Genomic DNA, 19134 nt, shown 5'->3' with positions numbered 1-19134 from the left:
GGTGAAGTCATTTACATCTGAGACCACTGCTGCTTTTGGAACCTGACAAGATGGAATGGAAACCTGCAAAGCTGAGTGACCTTGTCCTTTGACACATTTTAGTCATATGATATGATAATGGACTAGACAAATGATCAGTAACTGAAGGGGACTCCTGTAATGTGCCAATATCTTTTCACTCTTATTTTTCAGACTACGTCTACCATAGTGTGAAAATGATACAACATCAGCATGGTTGACAAGGTAAGAATACTAATAGTAATGGTCAAATGTGATAAGGCAGAAAAAGAGTTAACAAAAAATGAGCCCACGGGGGATTAACAAAGGTTATTTGATCAGTACTTTGCACGGCCCCGTCACCCAGGCCTGTGTCCACTCACCAGGGACCACCCAGGATCAGCCCCTAGAGATAAATTTTTCTGTGAAACACCCCTAGAAAGGAGATAAGATCCCAACCAGAATTATCTGGTATGTGGTGCCTGCACAGACTGCTGCAGCCTGCCCTTAGCCTGAACTCCAGCCTCATCATAATACAGTTAGAATAAAATGAACATTATGGCTTGGCCCTGCTGTGGGTTTTTCTGTATGCATTCTGGGTAAGAGCATGCACAGAAAGAAACCAGTTTTATAACCTGCACATGTCAGTCAAATGACCTCAGTCAAATGTCCTAAGTTTGTACGTCACGTCTCTTGCTGTAAGAAAATTACCTACACTTTCCTATATAAGAAAAGCGAACGTGAAGTGTGGGGTAGCCCTCTTCTATAGACATGGCCATGGGCATCCTCGTTGCCTAACTTTCAATAAACCTTTTCTTGCTTTCTTACTTTTCTGAGTCTCATGAATTCTTTCACTTTCTGTGAATGACCAGGGGTATCCAAAAACAATATAAAATGTATAAGGAAATTGAGTTAAAATCCTTCTATCCTTATCCACACTGGCTTCTCCAAATGTTAGGCATATTCATGTTGGACTATTGCTCTATATGTTATATAAACGTTCCTCCAAATTTAGATGCTCAGCTAGGGTCGATTATTTTGTTATAAGGGAACCATGGCCAAAGACCAGGAAGTGGTTGTGTTTATAAGAAAGAATATGTCTTTGTCCTGGGTTCCTAGAACAGAGCTTCTAAAACCCTCAGAATCTCCCAAGTGATCTTTGTTATTCGGGAGCCTCTTGGCTCACACCTGAGTTTATGCTAAAGAGGTCACTCTAGGTGAGGCTTTAGGCTTCAGGACTGGGGCTGATTTGAGCCCTGAGATAATCAGCCTGATCTCTCAACCTCCAGGGAGAGGATGGGGCCTGGAGATTGAGTTGAGTCACATGATCAATGATTCAATCAGGCACGCCTGCGTCATGAAACCCAAACAAAAACTGGAGACACTGTAGCTCTGTGGAACTTCCTGGTTGGTGAACACACCAAAGTTCCAGGAGAGTGATGTGCCCTGATTGCATGGGGAGAGGGCACGGAAGCTCTGTGTTTGGGATCTTGCCAGACCTCGCCCTATGTGTCTCTTCATTTGGCTGCTCCTTTATAATGAAATTGCAATCATAAATGTAGTGCTTTCCTGAGTTGTATGTCCTTCTATTGAAATAATTGAACCTGAGGGACTTATGAGAACTCTCAAATTTGTAGCCAGTTGGTCAGAAGTGCAGGTGGCCTGGGGGCCCTCAAAGTGTGGCTGGTGTCTGAAGTGAGGACAGTCTTATTGGGAACCGACTGTGCCTTGAAACCTGTGGAGTCTGATGCCAATTCCAGGTGGTTGGCCCCAGAATTGTATCGTAGTCTACCCGCTGGTGTCAGAACACACTCCAGTTTTTATCCCTAACCCCAAGAAGTGGAAAAATACTCTGCTCAACTTCTCAACCTCTCAGTTGCCTCTTCTGGACTCATCAAATGCCCAGTGGGGAAAAGCAGCACTAAGTAATGAGCTTACCCCTCTAGTTTCCTTTTTCTGAATTCTGGCCCTATAGTTTTTCATTGCCTAGTTAGATCTTCAATCCTCCAGTCAGATATTTTTCATGTTCTGTCCAGGTTTTCTGATTGTCTTCATTTTGGTCTGCATTATCCAGCCTACCATTAAGGAAAACATAAATCCTTCTTTTATAGATATTTTTCTTTGTTCTTAAATACACATTACAATAAATTTATCATTTAAAGCATTTTAAAGTGTACAATTTAGTGGCATTGTTATACAATCATCACCACTATCTAGTTCCAGAACATTTTCAGCACCTCAAAAGAAAAAACAAACAAACCTCAGATCCATTAAACAGTCATTCCCCATTCATTCTCTTTCCCCCCAGCCCCTGGCAACCTCTAATCTGCTTTATGTCTCTATGGATTTGCCTATTCTGGGTATTTCATATAAATGGAATCATGTGATATATGGCCTTTTGTGTCTATCATGTATCACTTAGAATGTTTTCAAGGTCATAGATCTTTATATGTGGTGTTTTCTTTGTTTTCTAAATATTCTACAGTTACTGTTTTCATTTGCTTTTTGACACAGAAGGTATTTAGGGTACTGTTTTCTAACTTTTGTTCTATTTTTTATTGTCAACATGGTGAATTGTAGTCAGAGAATACAATTGATTCTATTTTCATTTGTTTGTAAATCATTTTCTTTGTGGCCTGTTGTACTATCAAATTTTCTAGATGTCTCATGGGGACTTGCAAATAAGATATAGTCAGGATATATACATATATATATAGAGAGAGAGAGACAGAGACACAGTGTGTGTATGTGTGTGTGTGTGTGTGTATTTTTTTTTTTTTTTTTAAGATTTTATTGGGGAAGGGGAACAGGACTTTATTGGGGAACAATGGTCAAATTGTTGTCCTTTCAATCTTAGCCGCGGGGGGTTCCGTTCAGCTTCAAGTTGTTGTCCTCTCAGTCCTAGCTGTGGAGGGGCGCAGCTCAGCCCCAGGTCCAGTCGCTGCTGCTAGTTGCAGGGGGCACAGCCCACCATCCCTTGCGGGAGTCGAACCGGCAACCCTGTGGTTGAGAGGACAGGCTCCAACCAACTGAGCCATCCGGGAGCTCAGCGGCAGCTCAGCTCAAGGTGCTGTGTTCAATTTTTTAGTTGCAGGGGGCGCTGCCCACCATCCCTTGCGGGACTCGAGGAATTGAACTGGCAACCTTGTGGTTGAGAGCCCACTGGCCCATGTGGGAATCGAACCGGCAGCCCCCGGAGCCAGGAGCACGGAGCTCTAACCACCTGAGCCACCGGGCCGGCCCCTGTGTGTGTATTTTTTAAACTGGGGTGCCAAAAAATGTATACACATAACTTGTATTCATCTTTTGTTATATATTGAGTATTACAATTTTAATAGTTTTTTCCTTTCTTAAACTGTGTATACATTTTTTTGGCACCCCCGTATATATATTTTATACCTGTCTAGCCAGATAGTTATCTATCATCAATCTTATTAAATATATTACTCAAAATCTCAGAATCATAACTTATTTTTTCTCTGTCTGATTTGTCAAAGTCTAAGAGAGGTGAGTTAGTGCACCTTAATACAATTTTATTTCTGTATTTATTTCAGCATTGCATTCTGTAAATTAATCCTTAAAATTTTTGTACTTTTACTTTATATATTTCAATGCTGTTAATGTCTCTGAGCTTTGTTAAAAAGCAAAATTCAACCTAGTAAATTTGAAGACCTGATTGGCTTTATCAAGCAATTCGTGAATCCGTGGCAGGCGTCCTGTCTAGCTACTAGAAGAGCTCTCCAAGGAGTTGTGCAAAATGGAAGGATTTTATAGGAAGCAGGGTGGGGCAAGGGAGCTATTTAGGGAAAGGAAAAGGATTATTTTGGGGCTGGGACATCCTTTCTTTGGGGGATGAGAAGAGGAAGTGTGTTTATTATGTAAATTGACTCTTCTTTCTATGGGGGACTGAGAGGACCCATGTGACAGATGACCTTAATGGTTGACCAGAAAATTCCGTACTGGTGGATTAAGATTGCATTCTGGGAGGGGTTGAAATTGAAATTAGATCAGGAATTAAGTCTGAATTTGGTTTCATGGGCTAAGCATAAGTGACGCCATTTTGGGCCTGTTTTTAGTAGTTTGAATATAGCTTGTTATTATTAACAGAATTCTTTCCTACTTTTTGTTTATATTTGCCTGCAATATGTTTGTTCCTCCATTTAATTTCAAACTTTTTTGGTTCTTTTGTTTGAGGTATATTTCTTGTTGATAACATATAATTGGCTTTCATTTTCTTTTAAAAAATGAGTTTATATTAGTTTTATTCATCCCTATATCAGATAGGGTTAGTCTACTTCTGTCACATTTTGTGCTCTCTGCTTTTATGCTTTTGTGTGCTCTGCTTTTGTATATTGTTTCCCAACAATTTGGAAGGTATCAAACTTCTTAGTTCTATTGGTGGTTACCTTTGTAATTTTAAATAATATGTTTAACCAGTATTTCTCAATTCATCATCTTCAGAAAAGAAACAATATCATTTACTCTCTCCTAAGAAAAATAAGGCCATTGGTGATTTAAAAACAATCTCCCTTGCAGTTGCTGTGGAAAACAATATGGCAATTCTTAAAAAACTTAAAGAATTGTCATATGACCCAGCAATTCCACTTCTGGGTACATATCCAGGAGAAGTGAAAGCAGGGTCTTGAAGAGAGATTTGTACATCCATGTTCATAGCAGCATTATTCACAATCACCAAAATATGGAAGCAACCCAAGAATCTATCAACAGATAAATGGATAAACAAAATGTGGGATTTGATTATTATTCAGCCTTAAAAATGAAGGAAATTCTAACACATGGTACAACATGGGTAAACCTTGAAGACATTACTCTAAGTGAAAGAAGCCAGTCACAAAAGGATAAATACTGTATGATTCCTCTTACATGAGATTCCTAAAGTAGTCAAATATATAGAGACAGAAACAGTGTCATTGCCAGGGGCTGGGGGAAGAGGGAATGGAGAATTAGTGTTTAATGGGAACAAAGTTTCAGTTGGGAAGATGAAAAATGTTGGAGGTGAATTGTGATGATAATTGTACAATAATGTGAATGTACTTAATGCTATGGAATTGTACATTTAAAAATGGTTAAAATGGTTAATTTTATGTTATGTATATTTTACCATAATAAAAAGAAACAAACTAACATCAATCTCTTTTCTTTCTATTTCCTTCCATCTCCTTTATTAATAATGACAATTTTGGTATTTTCCCCCATGAGCTATTATCAACAATGAACAACAATAAAAAAAATGTAGGTTTGTTTTTCAAAATAACTGTGACAATTGTATTATTTTCCTGATAAACATCATTACAGTTATATATACTTAATTATATGTTTAAATAGATTTAATGCTTAGCAACAGTCTTTTTATATCTCAGTTTCTTCCTATGTAAGTTCTTAATTTGAATTCATATTTTGGTGGTTTTTATATATCTTCAAATAGAGTGATAGCTTCCCTGATGACAGAATTAATAATAAGAATGTTACTTCTCTCGTGATGTGTTTGGAGGAGGCCCCTTCTGGCCTGGGGATGGGAACAGTTTCCCTGCTGTTGCTAGCTCTGGGGTGCAGCACACACCATCCCTTTTTGTTTTTTCTCACCTCTTGCCTACACTTTGTCAACAGTCCCTTCATAAACTCTCCTCAGTTACCCAGCTGAAGGGTGGCTTCTGTTTCCAGTGGGAATGCAGCCCCTGCCTCCTCTTCCCTCCATGTGGCCCCTGTCTCCTGTCTCTTTTCTTTTTTGCCATCCTTCGTTTCCAGTGGGGATGCAGCCCCTGCCTCCTCTTCCCTCCATGTGGCCCCTGCCTCCTGTCTCCTTTCTCTTTCACCATCCCTCATTTCCACCCCTCCCTATTCTCCCTGCTCTCTCCCGCCCCCTGTTGCCGCCAGGTGACAGGCAAGCATGTAGGTTAGCATATCTTGCTCCTCATCTGGTCTGTGGTTGCCCTCGTCCCTGGGTGGTCAAGAACAGAGTATTCCTTCTTTCTGCACTGCTCAAGATTCTGGCTGATTTTCAGAATGTGCAGCCCATCGCCCAGCCCCAGAAGCCCCACCCTTGCCAGCAGCAGGACAAAGCTCGAAATTCTGTCCTTTGCTTTCTTCCTTATAGAAAACCCATTCTGTTTCCTAGTCTGACATCTTGTGTGTAGGGGGTGGGGGTGGGGGGTGGGAGGGTGGTGTGGTTGAGACCAAATCTCTTACATCAGTGTCTAGATGGAGCATTAGCTGGTTCAGGCCAAGGCATTATGAGTTGCATTTTTATTGCTTTCCCAATCCTTGTGTGCAGATTTTATTGTGCTAGGAGCTTAAATTGTAATAAACAAAGAGGAAAAAAAAAATTTTTTTTTTAAATTACTCTGGCTAAAGACTCCAGTCTAAAAAATCCTTAACAGACCCTTGTAAGTCCTGTTGCTGGGAAGTATTTGTCCAACAGACCTGGAACAGTTTAAAAAAGGAGGAGTGGGGGTTTGGTTAACATTAAAGAAACACAAAGATTTTTCATCTGGCTCTGGAGGAGACCAGAGCTACAGAGGGAACAAGAAAAGAAAGAGGGGATTGAGCATTTTTGCAAACAAATGATAAAACTGCCTTTTAAAGAAGTGGGGGTGGGGGACCCCTTGTCCAAACAAGACATTTGCCAGGGTAGGAAATCATTTCTGCAATTGTTTACAATGCTCAGGCAGCCTGTCCAAAGTCAACATGGCCTGGGAGCGTTGCCCTGGGGCCTCCTGCTCTTTGCCAGCCGCCTGCCAGCTCAGGCTCAGCTATTTCTGGGACTTAGTTCCCTCCCTTGAAAAACGAACTGTGGCCCTCACTGTCATACCCAATAAAACCCCCAGTTTTTTTGCACCCTTAATCATGTTTTCCAGAAGAGTTGTCCAACTAGGGGCCTGGATACAAAGTATTGGGCTTGGGAGAGCCAGTTTGGGGGAAGGGGACCTTTTATTTGCAAGGTGCCAAGATGGAAATTTCCACTGCACTCCAAGATGGCTTCACCTGTGGCTGAGGAAACCTATTCTGTCTTCAGAGAGAAGACCCTGGCTAATGAACGTCCTGAAATGTATGCCCTTTCCTACAGATTATTGCACAAATCCAGAGCAAAGTTTGCTTTTTCTAAAAAAGTAACCATGATTATTAATAACAACCATTTAAATCTAGATATCATTTTAGTGTTGAAAGACTTTCACTTCTGTTATCTTATTTGATCTCTACCATGAGAAAGGCATTATTCATCTCATTTAATTAATTAATCCATCTATTTGTTTCTTGTTTTGTGGTGTTAACACAGTCACATGGTCTGAAAATTTAAAGGTAGATAAAGTATCCCTTCCACTCTGTACCCCTCCTCCCAGTCTCCACCTGCCCACAGGTAACCACGATGGTTCCTTTCTTGTGTACTCATACCTTGCTAGAGATGTTTTATGCATCTGTAAACGTGTTGGGGTGGTGCAAGGAGAGAGTATTGCATGGAGACAGAAGAGTCCCAGGCACTCGTCCTAGTTCTGTCTCTAATTGCTCTGTGACATTGTGCCTGCCACTTTCCCTACTCTAGCTCTCACTTGTATCATATGTGAGAATGGCAATACTAATAGCTAACATCCATTAGGCTTATATGTGCCTGCCACTGTGCTATGTGTTTTCACATGTATTTTGAATTAAACTCACCACAACGCTATAAGGAGGCATTATTAGCCCATTTATCAATGACAACACTGAGGAATTAAATAACTTGCCCACATCGTAGCTAATTAGGGGGAGAGCCTGAAGTTTATGAAGCCAAGCACTTTCCCATTAGAGCTCATAGCCACTTCAACCACTGAGCTATTACACTGCCACTCATCGATGATATTGGCAATACTGAGTGATGGCTTAAGGCAGGAGGCTGGCCCAGAACGGTCCCGCCAAGTCTGATATCTACAGTCCTGTGTCCAGTGCCTGTGAAACTCTGGCCAGGCAGCTCTGACTCACTCAGCCCCATTTAGATGGGATGGTAGACAGCTGGCAACGAGCAGGAGACAGCAGGGCAAGGCTCAGACATGAACCCTGGTGTCAGCCCCATGCCTCCTTCTCTGTCCCTCCAGGGGCATCAGGACAACTCCTTATAAACAACAAGTTTAAATTTTTATCGAAAGTAGTAATGCACATAATTTAAAAAGTCAATAGCATTCAGAGGCTTATAGCAAAAAGACAGCATCCCAGAACAACCACTTTTAACTCTTTTCACTACTTCTTTATGTGTTTATCTCCATTCTAATAAATCAGGGCTTTAGTTTTTCTGTAAAAGGGCAAACTTTTTCTGTAAAGGGCCACATAGTAAATATTTTTCAGCTTCATGGGCCATGCAGCCCTTGTTGCAATACTCTACTCAACTTGTGGCTAGAAAACCACCAAAGGCCAAAGGTAAATGAATGGGAGTGGACATGTCCTAATACAACTTTATTACAAAAGCAGATTTATTTTCAAGAACAGATTTGGCCTGTGGGATATTGTCTGTTGACACCTGTTCTAATTGTTTAAACTCCTGTTTCTTAATTTCCTTAATTTGTAATTTTAGGTATTACCCATTAATTTTCCATTATGCTAGATAAAAATTTACCTTTCTTAAACAGCTTCCCTCTCTGCAGTTGTTTATCCTCCTAAGTCATCCTAATAGGGTTACGTTGTCAGTTAAATCAATATTCGATGTTTGCATTATTATGACTGAGTAAATACAGTTCTCTGCTAAGTCAAGCAGTATACCATGTGACATTTCCTTTCTCATACAGCTTTTGTTTTTATCTGGAGTTGATAACTCATTCTTTTTTTCTTTTGCATAGTTTCTTTGACCTCAAACAGCCTCTCTCACACAATTTTGTCCAAGGTTAAACAGATAGTGTTTCAGTGCCTTTTTTTTTTTTTTTTCCTTTTAGTGCCATTGTTTTACTGGAGGCTCTCTCCTAGAGCCCCCCAGCCTCATGCTCCAATGTGGACTGGGTACTCTGTGGGCTTGGGCTCAGCTCGTATCCTAGGACCTCCTTTCTTAGGAAGAAAGGAGAAATCCATCTCTTTTCTAAAAGTCTTAGATCTCTTTTTCCCAGATCCCATGTCTTCTCTGTCTTCCTCATTTTGCTGGAGGATATCCTCTAATAATTTCCTGAGAAAGAGTACATGGGAAGTAAAATTTTGAAATTTGGTATATCTGAAAATAGCTTTAATATACTGTCACTCTTAAATGATAGCTTTGCCGGGTGTAGAATTCTAGACTGCAAATCATTTTTTTCTCAATATTCTTCTAACAGGTTAGAAGTCTGACATATGTTTGATTCTTAGTTCTTTGTATACAATCTGTTTTGTCTTCTCTAAAAGTTTTTATGCTCTTTGTTCCTAATGTTCTGAAATTTCAATATGGTGTGCCTTGGTGAGGTTCAATTTCTAGTCATGTGGCAGGCACCTAGGGGACCCTTTCAGTTTGGATATTCATGTCCTTCAGTTCTGAGAAATTTCTTTGTAATCTTTATTTCTTTCAAAATTTCCTCCCCTCCATTTCCTCTGATCTTTCTTTCTGAAATGCCAGTTCATTGGCTTTTAGACCTTTTGGATTGATCCCTTGATTAAATTTTTTTTCTCTATTTTCTGCCCCTTCATATTTTTTATCTACTTGGAGTAATTTCCTAGACTATATCTTCCAACCCTTCTGTCTAAATTATTTTTATTCTGGCTCCCATATTTTTGATTTCTCAAAGCTCTATCTTGTTCTCTCTGTTGCTTTTTATAGCACTGTGTTCTTTTTACATGTTCACAGTGTCTTCTCTGACTCTTCTGATGATGTTAAGTATGGATGGGACTTTTTTATTTGTAATTTCTATTCTGTTCCCTGCACTGTCCTTGTTTTCTCCAAGTTATTATTTTCTGTTTGTTTTATTCTGTCCTCACTGTTGAAGACGTTCTTCAACTTACTGGTAATCTTTGTCTATTCTTATTAAAGAATGAGACGCTGAAAAGCTTTATGGAAGGTCTGTATTCGTAAGGAGACAGCATAGGGACTTGGGCCCATGCTGAAGGAATGCCAGATGGCCAGGAGGTAAGCTGACCACAAGAATGCCACCATCCCATCACCCCTCACACAAAAATGCAGAAATTGCTGATCATTATCTCCTTTCTAACCATTTACTTCCTTACAGATGTTGAAACCACTGTTCCACATGCGCAGTGGATCCAGGTTTGACGGCTATATGACCTTCCTGGGGTTGTGATAATGAGCAGTCTGCCATCTTGACCACACAGCGCAGACGTGAACATAGCTGGTAAAGAAAGCCTACCTTTTTCAAAAAGCCCACCACTTTCAAAAAGCACGCTTTGTCATGTAAGCCCTCTTTGTCTCCAGGTTATAAAAGCAGCCATGCGGAGCCAGCCCCCAAGTCAGTTCAGAGGACCTTCCTCTTCTCTGTGCCGCTTCCCTTGTGCTGGAGCATAAGCTTAATAAAATTGTCTGGAAATTTTTCTGGGGTTTCCTCTCGATTGCTGTCTTAGGAAACCCAAGAACCCCAATGCTGGTAATAATAAAGAGGGTTGTCAACTGGTGATAGAGTGGGGAGAATATTTGGGGGAGGAAACCCCATTATCAACTAAGCTTCTTGTTTTTAGCCTCCTATTCACTTTCTGCATTGCTTGGTGTCCCCAGTCACCGAGCCTTTCTGGGTTTCTGCAGAGTGAACGGGCTTGCTTCCCATGGTATCACCAATGTACAGGCTCTTAAAAGTCAGCTGCTTCTACTCTAAGACAAACTGGATCTATCAGCTTTTCATTCTCCCAACATGATGACAACTCTTTTCCCATATTGTTTCCATTCTCATACTCTTGGCCCTGTGGGTTTAGGGTTTGCTCCTATTACAGTGCCCCCTAACTAGTCTCTTGACTTCCACCCTTGTCCCTTCACAGTGTGTTATCCACACGTGAGCAGGGCACCAGAATGTAGGCATTCCATAGGACCCGGCCCTAACCTCTGAGAGGCAAAGCATGATCAAAAGGGGAGCGGGAACTGAGGGGAGAGACTGTCCTAGATTTAAAATTTTTAGGAGACATACTGAAAATTGCAACGCGTGATCCTGAGTTAAACAAACCAACTGTAGAAAGACATTTGGGGACAATTGGCGAAATGTGAATATAGCTATGAAAGAATCATTAATGTTGTTAGTAATGAACATGGTATCATGATTATGTAGGAAATGTCTTTATCTTCTAGAGTTGTATATTTATTTGTATATTTCTATATTTGTATATTTTCTATAGTTGTATATTTAATTATGATGTCTGAAAATTTGCTTTAAAAAACTCAGCAAAAGAAAAAAGACGAAACAAACATGGCAAAATGTTAATAATTGTTAAATCCAGGTGGTAAATATGCTTTACCCTACTTTCCCTACATTTACATATGTTTGACGTTTTAAAAAAGGGGGGTAGATGAGTAATATTATGCTATTCAAGACTTCCCAAGGCTTCCCGACTCCTTAAAGTAAATCCCAAAGCTCTTATTGTGGCCTTCATGGCCCTGCGAAATCTGGCCCCGGCTGCCCCTGGACCTCAACGCCCCACTAGCCTCTTCACTGTTCTCACCAAGAACATCACTGCTGCCTCAGGGCCACGACATTTACTGTTGCGTCTGCCTGGCACATTCTTCCCGCTCCCCCATAGTCAATGGACCACCCCTCTGCCTTGCTCAGGACTCTGCTTCAATGTCAGCCAATCAGAAAGACCTTTTCTTAAATAACATTTCCTCTCTTCTCTACGGCATTTCCTAGTCCCCCTTTCCTGCTTTTGTTTCTTTATAGCATTTATTATCACCTGCCCTTTTTTTATTGTGGTAAAAATGTGCATAACATGAAACTTACCATTTTAAAGTCTACAGTTCGGTGGCATTAAGCACATTCACATGGTTGTGCAGCCATCATCACCATCCATCTCTAGAACTATTGCATCTTCCCCCAGTTGAAACTCTGCACCCATTAAACACTAACTCCCCATTCCTTCTCCCCCTAACCCCTGCTAACCACCGTTCTACTTTCTGTCTTTATGAATTTGATTACTTTCGGTACCTCATGGAAGCGGAATCATAGAGTCACTGCCCTATTGTGATTGGCTTATTTCACTTAAGACAATGTCCTCAAGGTTTATCCATGTTGTAACATGTCAGAATTTCATATCACCTGTCATTTTATATACTTATTTGTTAATTTTCTTACTATCATTATTATCTCCCCCAACACACACACATGCTCCCTAACCTCCACTAGAAGGTAAGGTCCTTGAGGGCAAGAAATGTGTCTGTTTTGTTCCTTCATTTTCTCCATGTAAGAAAGTCTAAACCTGTAGAGAATATTTATAAGAGTTTATTTGAGCCAAACCAACAACATATGCCAGGAAGCAAGATCTCCAATGCTCTGGAACAGGGGTCTCCAAACTGCGGCCCATGGGCCAACTGCGGCCCGCAATCCATTGTTAATTGGCCCGCAGCAAATTCCAAAAATATATTTAGTTTACTTAAATAAACCAGGTGAGGCAATATGTACTTCACCTCAAGTGAGTGGTCCGGCTCTTTGTGTATTTTACTGCATATGGCCCTTGGTAAAAAACGTTGAAAAAAGTTTGGACACCCCTGCTCTGGAGAATAACAGCTTTGTAGTTTCTTTTATGCATTTGGAATTAAGGAGGGGATTTAAGGAAGATTACATGAGGGTGGGAGAAAGCAAGGCGGGGATTGGATTACAGGATTATGTGCTCTCTTAAGGGTGGTCATTCCTTCGAGGGGTATTACTCTGGTATTCCAAAGGTGTGCTAACCTAGATGCACAAGAACAATGGACAGGGCTGGCTTAAAACCTTCCACTAAAGAAGTTATAGGCCTGGGGCGTGATGACGAAAGAGTACCTGCCCAGTTAGGAATTTATGATTTATTATAAAACCTCTTTTTGTCCACAATCTAGAGCAGTGCCTGGGCACAGAGTAAACATTCAATTAATGTTTGTTGAGTAACTTGCCTCCTGTTGAGGTAATTTCCCTTTTTTTGCAGAGCTGTCCTTCTCTGAGCATGACTTGTCCACTCAGCAAGCAATTTTTAGCTTCCACTGTGCTGAGCACTCTGGGGCATAGAAAGATAAGACAATGAAACCCATGCAGCTGAGAGGGTAAGAGTGATGGAATGGATATCTGTTTTCTTTTTCTTTTTTGTACTGCCCAACATTTACCCTACTTTTTCTGATAATAGCAGCGGGATTTTCCTTTGGGAACGCTCCTTCACCCATTCTCAAATCTATGTGGTTCTGAGGGATCCATCTTAACCTCTGGCTTCAAGGAAACACAAGCAACCCCAGCCTACCATTGAGACCCAGGCGTGGAACTTTTGTTGCAACCATGGGGAAAGAAATACAGCCATTCCACTGAGACTGCAAAACTGGGAGAAGGTTCGCCTAGAGCACTGAAAGCTTCCGTTTGAGAACGAAGACAAGCAGAGTTAAGAAATGGAAAAAATGAAACTGAGTCCTAATAACATTGTTTGGGCTCTTGGATCCAGCCATGCCTGAAGGCAAAGATTCATTTCCTGGAATTTTCAGCTTCCTGAGCCAATCAATTCTCAACTCCTTCCTCATTATTTGTTTTTAGTCTTACTTTGATTTGAATTGGATTTCTATTGCCTGCTATCAAAAGATTCCCGACCAATGTAAGAGAGATGAACAAAATGAAAAGTGAGTAGAGAGAAGCTTCTTGTGGAAACTCAGAGCTGTTATCCAGGAAAGGGTTAAGGAGCTGGGATGTTCACCCTACAGAATAGGACCCCCTGAATGATAGGCCATCTTTAGATATGGAAAGAGCTGCCATGTGGGAGAGGAATTAGATGTGCTGTGGGTGATGCTAGAGGAAACATCAGGGCCAGCAGATGAATGTTTTCAGGAAAAAGATGTCAGTTCAGTTGAAAGAAAAATGTTGAGGCCTCAGGAGCAGCCCAGAGGCCCAGTGGTGAGTTGGGAGTGAATGAGCCCAAGGGCGGGGTGGTAAAGTGAAAAAGAAAAGGGCAACCCTGCCTGGGTCTCATTTTAGATAACCCTTAGGTTCCCCCTATTCTGGAACTGGGAATTCTCTACCTGTGCTAATGCAGGCAGAGAATAGGTTTGTCACATGAAAACATTAAACACATGTCCCCTCCTCCTTGCCATTGGGCGCAGAATCCATGTCCCAGAAGTTAATTATCATTAAACAATGGACATGGACTGAAGGTCATATTGGTCCATGGGTAGTAAGAGAAGTACATTTTTCTAAGAATTTTGAAAAAAGTTTTTCTTATTAGATTTTCTTTCCTGTAAAACAATATCTGGAACCAAACCATGCACTTTGGTTTTAAGAATTATTTTTTAATTTGAAGAGTCTGGGTCATAGCTCTGGAGAGTTTCTGGATGGTAACTGCAGCATGGTCTTAAAATAAAAGATGCTCCTAATGTGCTACTATCCTGGGACCCCACAGTTCCCATGGCAATGCAGGAGGTCTACAAAGAGGCCTCAGACCCTCACTTGCCTGTCTTCTCTGGTCCCGCAGACCTTGCTCTTGGAGCAGCATCCAAGCTTCAGAAAGTGTTTCTGGATAAGAAGAAAAGCTGTAGATACAAAGAAAATATATCTGTCTAGCATCATTATGGTGTGGCAGGAAGAGTTTGGTCTTTGGAGTCAGACAGAACTGGATTCAAATTCTGACTCTACCTTGGATCAGACACTCAGTTTTTCAGAGTCTTACTTTTCTCACTTATAAAAGACGGGTGATGATGCTTTCTTAATGGGTTATTTTGAGGATTAAAGACGATGCTATTAGGTATTCAGTAGAGAGGATGGATGGAAATTGAAAGAATGAAAATAATATTTAAATAATAATTGCTAGAAGACCAAAGAGCCTTCAAAACCCAAAGGTAGACCTTAAATGGTTTTCAGGTACAAGGAGAGGGGAGAGAGAGAGACAGAGAGAGAGAGATTTTCTTGGGAGAAAGTCAAGGAGAGTATGAAGAATAGTTGGAGAGATTTTCAGAGCTTTGTGCAGGAGATCCTGATAGTTACCCAGCCAAATTCATCTTTCTTCCTGGGCAATTAGCTAGATTATATTTCCCAGTCCCCCTTGCAGGTAAGGGGGTCCTGTGACCCAATTCTCTCCAGTGGAGTATGAGTGGAAATGATATGTGTTCATGATTCAGATCAGGAACATGTCTCCTCCTCGTTTTCCTTCCCACCAGCTGCAAACCAGATGTGGCTGCAAAACCAGCTCCAATCATGCAGATCATAAGTGGACTCTAGAGACAGCAGAGCAACAACTTGGAAAAAACCTGGGTCTTGACCATGTGTGAGAAGAAGAAACTTTCCTCTACCTTTCACGGTTCTTTTAATTAAATCGACATGAGATAGATTAACAAGAGAAAATAACCAAATTTAATTTCATACGTGTGCATGGGAACCCCACATACATGAGAGGTTCAGAGACAGAAAGGGAAAAGGAAGGATATATGCCATTCTAAGCTAAGGACCACCTTGGGCCTTCAGAGGGGGAAGAATATCATTTGCAGGCTGATACAAAGAGCAGGCGTTCAGTAATTGATAGTTTTCCCTGCCATATAGATAGGTCCAAAAGGTTATCTCTGATAATTTCTAATGATGGGTAATGACCCCTAATTTAAATTCTTCTAGGTAGTTAAAAGGATGAGGGGCAGAAGTTTCTCTTGAGCCCACAGGGTCTTGGTTGCCTTTAGCTTAAAATAACCTGCGTACCACAGAGGCACATCTTGGGATGACTCACTCTGAACCCTTACAACGGACTGGGTGCAGCAGAGCTGCCAGCCATCATGGATGGACTATTTGAAAGAAAAATAAACTCTTTTGCTCCTTAAGTCACGGTTTTATCGGATCTCTTTGTTACAGAAACTGAGCCTTGCCCTAACATCTGGTATGGACCATCTTGGGTAGGGCATCCATTTCTCAAAGCTGATTTTCTTTTAATAAACAATAGGCAGTTGTAGTACAGTGGAAAAAGCTGTAGACTCAAAGTTAAGAAATTGGGCTGCTTAGTGAAAACTATGAACATTTTATGCTTCGCATTATCGTTGACAAAGATTTCCTCTGTGAGGCATCATTTCCTCATCTGTAAAATGGCAACCACAGAAGTATGAGGAGTGAAAGTTTTGTACACTGTGAAATGTTATACGAATGTGAGTACCTCTCAGCATCCTGGGCAATGGAGGGCATTAGACGTGCTCTATCTCCGACTGAGAGGCCAGCTGGGGTCCTTTGAAGAGGAACCAGGGAACAAAAGTGGTTGGAGTCTACTGCCTGGTCTCCTGGACCGATTGACATGAAATAGGCCAATGGTGGAATGTACTCCCAGCCAACTAATTGTAAAACTATGCAGAGTTATAGATGTAGCGAGAGCCTATATAACACCTCACATTGCAAAGAACAATCCTGCAGAGAAGCGCTGCACGGAAATAATGACCGGCAGTCATGAGGCTGCCTTCCGAGATAAATTCTGGAGTTTGGCTCTAAATGCCAACATCCTTAGCTAATCTAAGTAATGCATGAGCAGGAAGAATTTGGTGGCTGGGAGCCCAAGTGCAGTTGTATAAAGAACTCTTAATAGCAGTTAGAAACCTTTGGCCCTAGTGCATGATGGGAAATGTAACATTTAATCAAATCTGGGGGAGAGGGGCTGCTGAGAGGGCTGGGGGTGGGGCCTTGGGTCTTGGCAAGAGGCAGGCTGCTAAGGGGCCTCTGGCAGGGTCTCCACCACACCACAGATGGTTTTCATCTCTGTGGTTCCTTTATTCTGGGTGAGATCGACCCCTTCCAAGTCGGGAGTCCCAGATTAGAAAGTCCACCGTCCTGTCATTAAAAAGGCCAAGAGGGGCTCAGCCAAAACCTTAGAAGGAAAGATGTCTCTCCTATTGAGAAGGGAGGCAGCCTCTTACCTCCGATGGCCTCGTGATTTTTTTGAACTGGAAAGTCCTTCTAGAGATCGTTTCATTCATTCCCTACCTCCCCACTGCCATCTTCAACTCTCATTTTACAGTTGAGGAAACTAGGCCCAGAGTGGGGAAACAAAATTCTCAAGGTCACACAGCAAATTAGGGTCCTTGGAAATCATCTCCTCCAATCTGAACACTGTACCGATCCCCACCCTGTTACTTTACAAACATGAATACTGAGGTACAGAGAAAGTGACAAACTTGATTTCAAGGTAGAAGGGGAGGAGTAGCCAGGTTCCCTGGTACAAATCCAGGGATTCTTGACCACACCGTTCAGCATCTTCTCAGCTGAGAGTGATGATTGTGAAAGGCCCCTCTCCTGTTCTGGCTCACTTCATTTCTGCAGCTGTTAGCAGCTGGGCCGTGATGGGGTCTCTGCAGGACAGGGAGTGCTCTGCTGCCCAGACTGGGTCAGATGCCTGCCCTTGAACCAATCAGCTGTGGCCAGGAGGCAGGATAATTGCAGATGATGACAGCTCCATCAAGCAAGTAGATAGAGCTAAGGGGAGGTAGTTTCCAGGAGAAGGGGCTGCTGAGCAGGCAATTCCCATGGCCATGTCCTACAGCCTCCTTGAACTTGACTCTCCTCATCTGTAAAATGGGGACAGTAATTGTGCCCCACTGTAGGGCAGTTATGAAGAGTGTGCATCATAATATGTATAAAATCTGTTTTACATAAGCACCTAATACATATCAGTACCCCTCTCCCTTTGTTTTTTCAGAACTATTTTTAAAATTGGAAGCTATAGCCTATACTACATATGTTAGAAGAAAAAGTGAAAATTTGGCCTGAAAACTCCAGTTTGAAGAAGAAAGTGACGTGATTCAATTTTCAGTTTTTAATGATCCCTCTGGCAGCTGGATGGAACGTGATCAGGATAGAAGGTAGGAGCAGGAACAGGGGGAATGGCAGGAAGTTATTGCAATAGTCTGTCTAGTCCAGGCAGAAGATGCCTGTGGTTTGGTCCAGGGTAGTGGGAGTGCAGGCAGAGAGAGGCGGGACAGATTTGAGATATTCTGAGAGTTGACAACACTTAGGCATGGGGAATAAAAGTCAGGCACAAATCAATAATAGCTCCTCCATTTGGGGCTTAATGGATTGCTTTACAAATTTTTTACCTTTATTTTATTTTTCCTGGGTGATTTTATTGGCTGATTCTTTAAAAAATATATTGTGCCTATTTTTGAAGAGTCAACACTTTCACATGATACAAAATAAAAATATAAAAGGTATACGAGTACAGTGAAAATTCTCCCTCCCCCAAGCACTGGGTCCTCTCCGTGGAAGGAACCCAAAAGATGAATTTAATGTACATTGTTCAAGGGATGTATTATACATATACAAGCAAATACATACATGCACACATTTATATGGATCACACACGTATGGAATATAGATATAGTTTCCCTTTTTATACAAATCATATTAGACATATTTTCCTGCACCTTGATTTTTCTATTTAAGAATACATCTTAAAGACTATTCCTTTCTTATTTATCTATTGCTGCATAACAAATTACCCCCAAACTTAGTGGTTTGCAACAACAACATTTCTAACTCAGTTTCTGTAGGTCAGGGACCTGGGCGCTACTTACCTGGGTCCTCTGCTCAGGGCTTCTCACGGGTTTGCGGTCATCTCAAGGCTAAACTGGGGTCAGAGGCCACGCTCACTCATGAGGTTGTTGGCGGGATTCGATTCCATTCCTTGGGAGCTGGTGGACCCAGTGCTTAGTTCCTCGCAGTTCTAGCCGCATGGGCCTCTCTAATATGGCAGCTTACGTCTTCATGATGTAAGCATGCTAGGAAGGAAGAGAGTGCAAGCAAGTCGGAAGTCCCAGGCTTTTAGAGCCTAATCTTGGAAGTGACAGCCACCACTTCTCCTGTGTTCTAGTTGTTAGAAGAAGACGTTAGGTCCCGCTGTCCCCCCATTCCCTGATCCCATCACAGCACACATGTGAACACATTCACACACACAAGGCGGGCATTACACAAGGTGTAAAGACCAGGAGGCAGGGATCGCTGGGAGCTATGTCATAAGCTGTCAACCACAGTTATCTAGCAGTCCATGATAAAAAGCATGCGTGGTCTGCTCCAGCATTAGACGGGC

The 19134-nt window shown here is 41.6% G+C and overlaps 1 long non-coding RNA gene across 5 annotated transcripts in view; it reads left to right on the top strand.

The window, feature by feature from the left end:
* Positions 1-19134, top strand: part of LOC109444323 (uncharacterized) — a 90147-nt gene that overhangs the window by 35730 nt on the left and 35283 nt on the right. For 3 of the 5 annotated variants that reach the window (XR_012494691.1, XR_012494692.1, XR_012494690.1), the window contains exons 4-8: positions 193-243; positions 10164-10286; positions 13048-13162; positions 13243-13720; positions 17749-17911. This is a non-coding gene — a long non-coding RNA (uncharacterized LOC109444323). Of the gene's footprint in view, positions 1-192; positions 244-10163; positions 10287-13047; positions 13163-13242; positions 16673-17748; positions 17912-19134 lie in introns of those variants that run through there. The other 2 variants (XR_012494693.1, XR_002136837.2) reach the window with 2 other exon arrangements.

This window comes from Rhinolophus sinicus, linkage group LG03 (assembly GCF_036562045.2).
Source record: "Rhinolophus sinicus isolate RSC01 linkage group LG03, ASM3656204v1, whole genome shotgun sequence".
In the NCBI taxonomy this organism is placed as follows: domain Eukaryota; kingdom Metazoa; phylum Chordata; class Mammalia; order Chiroptera; family Rhinolophidae; genus Rhinolophus; species Rhinolophus sinicus.
This window is presented reverse-complemented; position numbering and strand designations above follow the sequence as displayed.